General features: G+C 46.1%; 1 long non-coding RNA gene across 1 annotated transcript; it reads right to left on the reverse strand.

Moving 5' to 3' along the window:
• Positions 1-2,595: 2,595 nt before the first annotated feature.
• On the reverse strand, positions 2,596-6,355 carry LOC109319204. The gene is made up of 3 exons (XR_002103410.1): positions 6,201-6,355; positions 4,021-5,613; positions 2,596-3,111 (listed from the first exon to the last, which is right to left on the reverse strand). It is a non-coding gene; the product is annotated as an uncharacterized LOC109319204 (long non-coding RNA).
• Positions 6,356-12,997: the final 6,642 nt, after the last annotated feature.

The raw sequence follows: 12,997 nt of genomic DNA on the forward strand, positions 1-12,997 counted from the left end.
GGCTTCACTTTGTTCAATTTTTTGCTACATTTCTTGACTCTTAAGAGAGAGTTTTGTTTGCCAATCAGTCCTTTCTTCTATTCCTTGTAGATTCTCTGCTCATTCCCAGTACCTTTTTTGGTTATTCATCCAGTCAGGTCTGGAGCCCTTCCCCACAATTTCCTTCTCCTTGCTCCAGTATCTTGGTTAAGATATCCATTTCAGGTTTTGCACTTTTGCACTTTTCAGAGAGGTTTTGCACTTTTGACTTATAGTAGCAATTCTAAATCAGGGTGCCCCAGTACACTGGGGTGCCATGAGATCCATACACTATTAGCACTGCTAGGTATGCAAACATCTACAACATGATTCACAAAAGAAACCCAGAGATTTCAAATAGACATCCATAGTGTTAGGAACCTTCTGACCTGTTGTGGGCTTTCCCAGTTCTTGGCAACAGAAGAATCTGACTCAGTTATTTTTTCTGTAGAGTGAAAACTAAGATCTGGCATTTTCAGAGAGGTCCCGAGTCTAACAAAGTTGAGAACCATGGACTTATAGGACTACATGGCCTCCTCCATATTCAAGTGAGCTCCTCACTCCACTTGACTTCACTAATAACACGATAGACTTCTCTATCCCTATACAAGTTGGACCTTGGAGGGCCTAGAGCAGACTTCCAAATCTATCCCAGCAGAACCTCTTTCACCATACTGCCTCAAAGGGATTTTGACCCAAACGGATTCTTCTTTCCATTTCCCCAATAGCCTATTGCATTAGCCACCCCTTCTAGTTTTATTTCTGTCTTTCCAGAGCAGCACACACCTTTCTATACCTGTGTTCCAGTCATATTTACCACGCTACCAAGCTCTGGGAACACAGGGAGAGGTGGCAGCCACCCTCAGCCTGCTGCTCCTCACCCCATTTTCCACCTTCCTCCGGCTTAGGGCCTGGCAGGACCCTACAGTCAAACTGGAGCCTCAGATACTTTTAGTTTTCGCTCTCCTCTCCTCTCCTCTCCTCTCCTCTCTGGCCTTTGGGTAGGGGTTTTAAGTAGCCTGTTTTCTCCCTCCAGCCTGCTTCCCCCCACCTCACCCCCAACTGTAAACAAGCAGCTAATTGCTTAATTGAGTCATTAGACTCAATTGTTTTCCTCTAACCCCTTTGCCCTTCCATTTCCCTTTCTCCACTGTCCCCTTTTTATAAATTTTGACTATTACCAATGGAAATATTTTTCCATGGGTGAGCGTGAGGTGAAATCAGTGTTTGTCAATAAAAACTGAATCCTCCCAAGCCTACTTGTCAGTCATGTCAGCTTCAAACAATCCCAGAAACCAACTACCCCAAGCACCTAGGTGGGACGCATCTTCCCCAGAAAACTTATGAAAGTATCCTGGTGGTCAAACATCCCAAAGTCTTCCTCAACCACAAGTCCTTGGGCTATTGATCTTCATTATCATGCCTTCACCCTCCTCGAGGGGTGGGAAGTGATCTGCTGAAGGTCACCTGAACTTCCACTTCTTTTGAGCATCTTTATCAGTCCAGTGTAGCCATCTGATTGGTCCCAGCAAGAATCTTACAGCATCGTTATCCTCAACATGAAGGATGTTCAGTGGACTCTGCCACTCCCAGCAGGGTCCTTGCCAGCAGCAGGTCCCCATCACATATTTTGCTCCTCGTAATTGCAGGACCAAGACATGTCTCTATTTTCCAGATTTGCTCTGGTAGCAAGCTAGTTGATCCTTCTTAACAAGGAGTCCCCAGTCATGGAGACTTGCTTATTTCTAGCATTGATGTTGAATCATTCTCCCTTCTTTTCATGCTTTTGTTTACAGGCCATCCCCCTTCATGTTCTTACCTCTAGCACCAGTGGCCAGAAATGCTCCTTTTTCTTTGCAACTGCTGCGAAAACAGATCACAGCACGCAGGGCTGGTGGATGGGGTTGGCACAAGGCCCTGTCCAGCCCACAGACTGGATTCTGTGCCTTTCACGTGGTTCATGGGGCCAAAACATTGAGCCCTAAATTTGCATTATGACAGATAAAAGAGGCCATGTCAAGCTGCTTGTCCAATTGTCTGCTACCAAGCAGCTAAGCAAAATGGAGAGTTGCAAATACATCACACCAATGCTATGGTGCACTCTATACTGGCTGCCTGTAACTTCCAAACCTACAGCAAGGTCCTTACTATTATCTTTAGGGGCCTTACTGCACATGTGGGTCTCACCACTTTTAGCACTTAGACCAAGAAGGGACAGGTCTTTCCCCCCATAATAAAGTGCCCAACAGTACAAAAACAGCTCCAGAAAAAGTCACTTGCATAAGTCCCTCTTGAAGCAGCTGAAAACAAGCAAAAATTGTCAACTCCTTTTCACGCTAGTATAACTATGGTGCTGAACTTTCTATGCAGTTTTGAGATGCTAAAATGATATGTGCTGAGAGAGTGGCTTTTTTCCCCTGCCTTTCATAGAAAAGAAAACGTGCCCTCGCAGTGTAGTGGGGGATGGAAAGGCAGATAAGTAAGCCCAGTGAGATCATTATATGACTTCATGAACAGTCATGGATTTTTATGGTTGAAAGAAATTACTATTTATCATCAAACTCTGCTTCTCTGGAGATTCTTGTTACCCAGTCAAACCCTGAGAAGGCAATCCTTGTGGGTTCTTGGGTTACTGACAATAACGAATCCACCTCAAAAGGTGTGTAGTTTAAGAGTAGCATGAATGAGCCTGGATTCTTCTCTTGCATTCCAGGTCATGTTAAGCCTTTAATAAGAGTAATATGCTGAGGCTTGGTATTAAAGTAAAGATCAGTTGGGTTTATTGGATGCATCTAACATGACCAGTCATCTGGTGTCCTGTACCAGCATGCATTAAGGCTTGCGTAAAACCCAGCTGGATTCCTCAGGAACTCTCTCCCCCACAATGTTCCCAAAGTCTTTGTAGGGAATATGGATGGGAGCTTTCCAAAGCATTGTTTGCCTAAATTTTAAGGTCACCAGTGGCCCATAAAGACTTCAAAGAGGCAGGACAGATACAATCTGAACTTCTAAAGTAAAACACAATCAGGAAGGAAAGAAAAAATGCCTTTAATCCAAATGAGTCAAAAACTGTGCAGCTCTTCCTTTCCCATGCTGTCATAAAGAAAATGGGAAGGGGAATGAATAATCAGTTGATAACCAGTTGCTTCTAAGGAAGGTACACATACACTTAAACCCCATGAACTATATGTTTGTCAGGACCGTACATGTACCCTGTGTCTACACAGGCATAAAGGGTGGGACTGCATAGCCCTCTCTGAGTGCCATTACCATATTTACTCACATGCCACATGTATCTTTCCCCACTAAAGTTAGCCTTCCAAACTGGGAGGGCATGTTTTAAGCAGCAGAGTGGATTTCCTTCACCAGAATAGAAGCATGGAGACACTTTGTTGTCAAATGGCTGCCATCTTCTCTGTGGGACAGCAAGCAGAAGGGGAAGATCCCAGTGTTAACCCTTTCACAGATGGTCTCAATTTGCTGTCTGAGAGAAGCTGGCTACCATTTTGCAACCCAGTGTCTCTATAAAAAGGCCAGTTCTAAGCCATGCCTCTGGAAAAAAAAATCTTTTTTTCTGCATTCCGTCTTCCAAAATGGATTAGAGACCTGATGAAGAATATCTTGCATTTGAAAGCCTGTCTAAATTTATACTAACTATGTAGTTGGTCCAATAAGAGATATCACCTTAAGAAACACTTGCCTCTTCCGAGAACAAGGCCTGTATATGTGGCATGTGAGGAAATGTAATATATCACCTATTATATGACGAGAGAATGCAGCAAACTCACTTGTGCAGGGAGTCTGATAAATCTCCAAGTACCTGAAGGGCAATTATAGAGAGGATGAAGATAGGATTTTCTCTGTGGCTATAGGGGACAGGAGTAGGGGCAATAGACTCAAGCAGAAGAAATTTAGGTTGGAGATTAGGAGGAACTTGCTGACTGTGGGGGTGACTGATCACTCAAGAACAGGTTACATAGAGAAGTTGTAGAATCTGCATACCTGGAATATGCTAGAGCAGATTAGGCAGACACTTGACTTGGGATGATTTAGTCAGGGATGATCCTGCTTGAGCAGGGGGCTGGATTAGATGACATCAGGAGGTTGCTCCCAGCACTACTTCCCTATTATCCCCTGATCTTTGCATTTGCATTTAATGGGAGTTCCTTAAAAAACATGTGAGAATAATGTCAGTTGGCTGCCTCCTGGATAGTAAGGTGAGATGTTTCATGCTGACTTCCATGCATTTGCGGGGGTAGAACCTGAGTTCAAAGCAGTGGTTCCAGACTTTGCACATACCATGCAATATGCAGACCACAACTAATGTTCTGCCTTTTCAGGGAATGAAGCTCACTGGCCAGATGACAATTAAAATATTCCCTTCCCTCAAGAGCTCATGGACTATACTGTGGACCCCGGGAATCCATGTGCTGGCTCTCTATAAAAGTGCCCCATGAGTAGCAACCCTGACAAAGGCAAAAGATGCCATTTGCTTGATGGCCAGAACAGCAGAAAAGGAAAAAAAAATCAGATATTCCAGCAGATGTGTGATTATGGGGAAACCCTTTTAAGGCTGGTTGCACTAATGGCTTGAGCCCGGGACAAAGAAAAAACAGAACTGTTACAAACATAATAAATATTCTCAGCTCAGTTCTGCAAGGCACAGGGGGATGTACTGTAGTATGTCTACACTGCTTCCCTGGTGCTCCCCAGGGCACCAGATGCCAAACCTGGAAAGGAGGCAGTGAAACTGTGCTGAGGGTGCCCATGCCGCTGCTGTCCATCTCTCCCCACTGCTCAGATCAGCTTCACCATCTCTTTTACAAGTTCCCCATCTTGGAAGCCCCTGTCCTTTCCCACTGTTCCCCTTTTCAGAGTCATGTGGTCACAGACATCAGGCTGTGACAGCACCGAAGGAGGTCACAGCTTTCCTGCCCTCAGTGCCCTGATACAGGAGCAAGAAGAGGCACAAGGTGCACATGAGGCTCTAATCAGTGCTACTCAGTAAAGCTTGGACCCACCATGGAGCACCCACCCCACTCTAACTACAGCATCCCAAAGAACCCTCCTCTGGGAGTTACCCTGGTCTCTACTTCCCTGCTGCCCCCTAAGCTTGGCTCATGGGGAGTCTGTGCTGGTGTGCTGTGTCTTTTGCTCTTTAAGCAATGGCTGTAATAGGAAGGGACCATGTGAGCATGGCAGAGTCCAAACACCTGTCTACTCACCTGTATACAGCATGCAAGGCCAATATTTTTGCATCTGCAGGGGCCAGGAATCAGCAAACAGGAAGGTTTTCAGAATAATAACTGTGGATCCCATGCCTGGAGGAAGATGACTCTACTGGTTTGTGTGCATCTGCATTTGGGGATATTTTTAGGAAAGCTAAGTGCTTGCCGTGCTGGATGGCCCTGTGAGTGTTCAACCAGGCCTTATGCACTCTGGGCATATAACCTGTCCCTGGTAGCCAGGTTAGCAGTGCTGATTCAAGTGGGCTAGTTGAAGAGTACAGCTGCAGGCTGTACTCTTGTGTGAAGGTAGCTCTAGGTGGAGTAGGCAGGCAGGACTTTACCGAACTCTAACAGTCTTCTCCATTACCTGGGGGAAAAGAGGGGAAGAAAAAGGGAGCACAAAATTGGGGATAGAATATTTGGAGCCCAGAGCAGGGATAGAGGGAATTTGGGAGTGAGAAAATGGGAAACAACAAACAAGAGCTTTCAGAGTGTGTGGTTTATTTCTATTTAGGTACAGTGCTGCACTGTTTAGAGAACACAGCAGATTGACAAAATACCCATTGTGACCCGTGGAAGATGCTTTACTTCTTCCCTGAAGACAGAAGAGTTTACTTGCGTATGAAATGCCAGTTATTGTCAATCCTGAAGGAACAATGTTTTAGCCTTGAAGCACTAATATCAACTGTGTGCAGCCACCAAGTAAATTCTGACTTTTTTGGCAACTGGATTCAGTAATTGTTGCCACAGATGCAACACAGAGAAGGGCTATCAGAAAGAAAAGTAATGGGAATTGAAACTAAAAAGGAATGGAAATTTATAACCTGAAGAGGAAAGAGGATCAGGAGATGTTCAGTCAAGCTGGAACTATTGCATCATGATGAGACATTCAGCAAAGGGGAGATACAGAAGCCATCTCTGAATATTTATCCAGAGGACTGGAACAAAGCTCACCCCAGGGTAGCTGCTTGCTTCTTATTGTGAGGATACTCAAAAGTGTTTCTCTAACTGTTGTAAGGGGGCAGGCAGTCATCATGGGCAACTGCTGTTAAGAAAAATGGACAGAATTCTCAGGGAGGGGCACAAAGGCAACAGGTTCCTGTGTTATCTCCTAGGTAGAGCTACAGAGATTATTGATGACTTGAGGAACCTTGGGAGACATCTTAAGAGGAAAGTCTATGTAATCTTCTTGGTGGGGCCCTTTGCTACCACAAGTGAGAGGAAGAAGAAAACAGAACATACCTGAAGTTGAGACGTTGGCTGCGTGACTGGTGTCGAATGGAAAGTCCAGGTTTTGTGGATCATGAAGCCACGTTCTTAATGTGGTAGTGGTACCAATAGGATAGCCTGCATCTCTAATATATATAGTGCCTCTACACTAGAGACTATATAGAGATAGGAGGGTGTTAAGCTGTAAGTTAAAGGGGAAAGGATTATGTGGCAAAAGCCTTACAGACAGAGTTCCTTCTGCTCTGTTGGGGTTGGTGCAGTGGTGGAAACAGAGGTAAGGTAAAGCCTGCAACCTACTTGTAATGGTCATTAAAGTTACTGTTGGGTGTTAGCATCACCAGCCTGAGCATATGCTAATCGCCCCATTTCTCCAGCTCTCTCTGAAGTTTCAACTGGGTTCAGTGCTTTCCTTCACTTATAGAAGCTATCCCCAAGCCAACACATAACTGTTGTGTTTAACAGCTGCTACATATGTCTCTATATATAGTTCTTTAAGTACCGCGCAGGATCCCTGAGGATGAAAGAGTCTGTATCCCTGTAGAGATAACAACAGAACTCTCTTGAAGCATGGGCTGTCTGCCATTGCCACCACACATACCTCTCCAGACTCTTGTTTCTGCCTGCCTTAAGTGAGACAGGGAAACTCGCTACTCAGTGAAGTGCACTATTGTGTAGCCTGGCACCTTCTCCTGTACAGGTAAGGCACCTGGTGGTTTTATGGTTGTTGCTCTTGCAGTTGGAGGAGTTTCTCATGTTGCTGGGGGCCTCAGGGACTGGGGCAGCAGACACCCAGGCCTTTCTTTGAAAGCATAGCGGAGACAGGGCAAACACAGAATTGAGCCAACATCAGCCTCATTGTCTGGCTGATCCATGGAAACCACAGAAATCTTTTCTTTGGTAACTCATTGCTGCTGAAATCAGAGCCTGCACTGGGTAGGGGGCTCCATAATGATAGTACATGAGACCATCAGGTAAACAGGTAGGTTATTTCCATTAGATTCTAGTTTTGTTTTCCCTCTCATTGATTGAGGATGATCAATATTTAAAAAAAAAAAAAGTTGTCATGGGAATAGCAATATTCCATAGCTCTGGTATTGGATTTTATAAGCTAACTCCAGCAGGACAGAACTGAATGTGAAATGTCTATTTTTATCAGCAGTATTTATAAACTGCTGGCTCACTATCAGTAGTATTTTTCTTAATGGTTTAATAATAAATACTACTAGCTAGATATCAGGAAGCACTACTTCATGGCCAGGGCGGCTAGGATCTGGAACCAACTTCCAAGAGAAGTGGTGCTGGCTCCTACCTTAGGGGTTTTTAAGAGGAGGTTGGATGAACACCTTGCCGGGGTTGTTTGACCCGTATTATTTCCTGCCATGGCAGGGGGTCGGACTAGATGATCTACTCAGGTCCCTTCCGACCCTAGAAACTATGAAACTATGAAACTAATAAAATAATGTATTATATTATCAGTAACATTAATGAACAACTAATGTTTTGCATCTCTACAGAGCTTTTCAGGCAAGGATCCATGGTACTTTGCAAACAATTAAGATCCCAATGCCCTCAGCGATGTGTGCCTTATTAGTTCCCCGCATTTTAACAGAGGTAGAGGCAAGGAAACCAAGTCCAAAACATACCAGCCAGAGTGCCTGCAGTTAGATCTTTATGTAAAAGACTTGATTTTTCAGATGTGCTGAGTACTCAGAGCTCCCACCGATATCAGAATGACCTGCCAGTACTCAGCCTCCCAGAACAATAGAACTGTCCATAATATGTGGGTTTGTGCCTAACTACAGGCTCCCAAACTTGATAAGTATTGACCCTAGTAACTCGGCCCAGGCCCCACAGGAACAGATCTCTGAGATCTCCTTGCTTCCAGTCCTACTTCCTGCCACCATTCTGCTTGGCCCTGTCAGAATGCATGTCCTTGACCTTCATCAAGCTGACCAAAATACATGATTCCTTGTCCTAGGATTCCCAGCATCACTGCCAACCCATCTCAAAGGCTTCCAATCATATTTGTGCTACTTGCCATTCATTTCTGTAGTGGCAAAATTTTGAGGCATGATGCTCCTTGCAGAGAGGGAAGGAAAAAGTGGGAAAAGGACACTCTTGGAGGGTATCACTAATCTTCTCTTCACCAAAATTGGTGAGATCTTGATTCCCAAAATGTTGAAACAGAACAACTCTGAAAAGAGGGAGAACTTAAGGTGGAAGCTGAAGGCAGCAAACAGATGTCAGATGTGGGAGTCAATAGGAGAAGAAAACTGGAGCTGCTTGATCAAGCTGATGGCAAAATTGGAAGAAGGGCACATGTGTAGTTAGTAAAGGAAAACTAGAGTGGTCATGGGACCATCCCCAGAAATCCTTCTGGTGCTTTGCTCCAGGCCAGCTCAGGAACTTTAGTGCTGAGAATGAAAAGGAGCTGTTGGATTTTGAAGACACTAGAGGATAATCCAGCAAGATTTTAGTGACAGCATCTCTGGTGTTGTGCAAGTCAAAGATGGCATCAAGGTAGTGGATTTGTTAGGTAAGGGAATTACTGAAGCTGCAAGTTTTGAAAAAGAGGAAAAAGGAGGAAAAGGAAAAATATGGGATATAAGGATGCTAACATAGATATAGGGTGTGTCTACACGGAATGCTTACATAGACATACGTAAATTCATAGGCAATGTGTAGGGAGGACACAGGGGGGCACGTGCCCCCTCTGAGACTGGCTGCTGCTGAAGCCACTGCCAGCTTTTGCAGGTGGTCGCCATTTGCCACCCGCCTCACCTTCACCGCTGACACCACTGCTGGCATCTGTGGGCGGTTCCCACTTGCCACTTGCTGCATCCTGGTGTCCCGCCACCAGTGTCTGTGGGCGGTTCCCGCTCACCACTACCGCCGGTGTCTGCAAGTGGTCCCCGTTTGCTGCCACTAACACCAACGCTGGTGTCTGCAGGCAGTCCTTGCTCACCGCTCACCACTATGGTGCCCCCCCCAGTCTTGGAAGGCACCAGTTGCTCATGCCTAAGCTAGTTGTAAACCAGCCAGCTCAGGGATTACTAACCAAGAAGGGAACTTTATAGATTTCATAGACATTAGGGCTGGAAGGGACCTCGGAAGATCGAGTCCAGCCCCCCACTCAAAGGGCAGGAAGTCAGCTGGCGTCATAGGATCCCAGCAAGATAAGCATCCAATTTCCTCTTGAGGCCTGCGTTAAGTGTTAAAAGTGTTTACTCAACTTATTGTGTTGGCTTTGCAGCCTATGCTGAGTTTTGTGCTGCCTTAACTACATAGTTAGCAATATCTAACAGTGACTGCAGTGTAGACAGACTAACATGCTTACCTGGCAGGGGAAATACCCTGACCAAGGTAATGCAATTAAAATGGCACTATATAGTGGAGGGTGCACCCTTGCCTGTTTGCAGACAGGACTCCCTGCGAAAGCCTCATAGTTAGCTTCCCGCTGGCCAGCTTCCAGCGGGAGGATCTTAGCTACATGCTGACTTTATGAAAATAGGGGACTCCTCCCTAGCTTGCTCCTGCGGCTGTATGGCTGAGGGCAAATGAAACGCGGGGCATCCGAACCCCAAGCTTCTGGACTTGGGCTTGCACGTAGGATGCCCGCCAAAGGATTTGGAAGTATCTGAAGCCCCAGGCTGGGGTGGAGGATACTTGCCAGTAGTAGAGCTGCATATAGTTCTTGAATGATTCAAACAGATTTGGACTGATCTGACTAATTTGGCCTGGGTTATGAAGAATTTTCTTAAAAAAACCCAAAAAAGTAGAGCGATATGCATGAGTCTACAGAGCAAGTTAGATAGGGCTTTGCAGATTGTATTTGACTGTGAAAAGTTTGACATAATTTTAGAGTTGCATAGGCAGGGTGTTTACCCCAAAGAGTAAGCAGGTGATGACTGGAGCCAGTCAGAGAAAATTTATTGGGACAGTACATACAGAGCTGGCAGAACATGCAGAGCTTGCCGTGCTTTGCTACTGGGTCAGTTTTACCAGATTTTAATTTTGAATGTAAACTGGGTGAGGGAGGGGAGTTTTGGTTAGGTCTGAGTTGTCCTGTTTCAACATTTTAGGATTTGTTTTGTCATTTTTTTGTTTTGAAATGACATTTTGTGTTCAGTTTGCAATTTTTATAGTTTATTGCCTTCCTTTTTATTCCCTTCTACCAGCCCACAGCAGCAACATAGCCAAATTAAATCTTGCCATTCATTTGGTTTGACCCCAGTACTTTTTCCTGCCATGGCAGGGGGTCAGACTTGATAATCTGCTCAGCTCCCTTCCAACCCTACCAATTATGAAACTATGGTTTCTATGACATTCACCAAGTGTAAATTCACCTCTGCTCTGTTAGTCTGAAGTCAGGCAGAATGTAAGGTAGATTTGCACCTAACAGACTAACTAAATCAGACATAGCATCTGATAAAGTAAACTTCTACTTATGAAGGCTTCTGCATCTCTGATTTATTTAGTCAAGTGATTCTCCACCAAAGTGCTGGATCCTGGATCCTTTGAAGTCTGTCTGGAGGTGTGATAAGATAAGAGAGGTATAAGCAAATAGGCTAAACAAATAAGCCAGGATCAGGCTTGTCCCTGCCTTGGGTTATCCCAAACCTCCTCTACCCAGCCCCTCTGCAAGGAAGTAAGCACTGATATATATGCTAGTTTTTGAAAGCAGGTGCCACTCACTTCACAAAAGTTATGAAGGGGTGCCTCGAGTCCAGTGAGGGGTGCCTCAAGAAATGCTATGCCCTCTCCTCAAGGCCAGGGGGGACTGGAGTTCAGAAAACAGCACAAATGAGACCCAAAAGGTAGAGAACCACTGAGTTAGTCTATGCCAGTTGTTCTCAATGCTTTTAGATTTGATACACCCCATTAGACTCAAGGCACCCCTCCCTAACTTTTGTGAATTGAGGAGTACCCTATTTTAAAAGTTAATTAATTTGTTATAGTGTTTGCCTCCTTGCAGAGGGGCTGGGCAGTGGTTTCTCCCCTCAGTCCGCTCACTCTGCCAACTGCCAGAGACCTCTCTCTGTAGTTTCTTCTATCTTGCCACCTCATAGATTCATAGATGTTAGGGTTGGAAGGGACCTCAATAGATCATCAAGTCCAAGCCCCTGCATATACAGGAAAGAGTGCTGGGTTCAGATGACCCCAGCCAGATGCCCATCCAACCTCCTCTTAAAGACCCCCAGGGTAGGGGAGAGCACCACCTCCCTTGGGAGCCCGTTCCAGACCTTGGCCACTCTAACTGTGAAGAAGTTCCTCCTAATGTCCAGTCTAAATCTGCTCTCTGCTAGCTTATGGCCAGTATTTCTTGTGACCCCCGGGGGTGCCTTCATGAGTAGAGCCTCACCAATTCCCTTCTGTGCCCCCATGATGAATTTGTAGGCAGCCACAAGGTCGCCTGTCAACCTTCTCTTGCGGAGGCTGAAGAGGTCCAGGTACCCTAGTCTCTCCTTGTAGGGCGTGGCCTGCAAGCCCTTAACCATATAAGTGGCCTTTCTCTGGACCCTCTCCAAGTTATCCACATCCCTCTTGAAGTATGGCGCCCAAAACTGGACACAGTACTCCAACTGCAGTCTAACCAGTGCCCGACAGAGGGGAAGTATCACCCCCTTGGTTCTGTTTGTCATGCATCTGCTGACAAACTCTTCTTGCTCCTCCAAACAGCAGGATCTTGTGGCACCCCTGGCTGCCTTGGCACCCTAGTTGGGAATCACTGGTCTACCCAGTGCAACTCTGCCCTGCCTTCCACCTGCTTTATATCACCCAACATTATTAACAGTGAGAGAAATAATAGCAGAAAGTCAAACTGGAACAAAAAGTGTTGCTCAACACTAAAAAATGTGGGTTCCTTCTGTTTCTGTTCCTGGGGAGCTCTGAAATCTGGAGGGGGGCATTATTCTGAACTGGAACAAGGCCACATGGACACCTCAAAAGCCTCCACAAAGCAGCATCCCCTCGTTGTGCATGGCTGTGCCCATTCTCCCTGCCCTTGTTACACCTCCTGCGAGCCCAGCTGGCATCTGTGCCCCCTCATACACTCGTAAGAGGTAGGGGTGACGAGTAGGGGCTGCATGCAGGTGCACGTGCACCCCTTGCATGTGGCACTGCACCCCCTACAAAAAGGCGCCACCTATGCCTGGTCAGCACTCCCCTGCCCTGGGCAGCTGTGGGGGCATGGCGTCTGCGGGAGCTCCCCTGCTTACCACCACTGCACTCCCGCTAGGGCCATGCCCCCCAGCTGCCCAGGGAACATATCATTCATGCCAGAAGGTCATCTAGCCCAGTGCTTCTCAACCTTTTTTGTACCAGGACCCATTCGTAAACATCGATGGGCAGTCCCGCCCCCGGGCCCCCTGAGTGAGGCAGGGCAGGCCCCGAGCAGCCCTCGCAGGCCCAGATTCCCACCTTTTTCTTCGTTAAAGGAGAATCCCTTTTTCAAGTTGGTTCCTTCCCTATATTCTCGCGACCCACTTTTGGGTTGAGAAACTCCGCTCCTGTCCGACCCC

Source organism: Crocodylus porosus, unplaced genomic scaffold (assembly GCF_001723895.1).
Source record: "Crocodylus porosus isolate Cpor-Errol unplaced genomic scaffold, CroPor_comp1, whole genome shotgun sequence".
Classification (NCBI taxonomy): Eukaryota; Metazoa; Chordata; order Crocodylia; family Crocodylidae; genus Crocodylus; species Crocodylus porosus.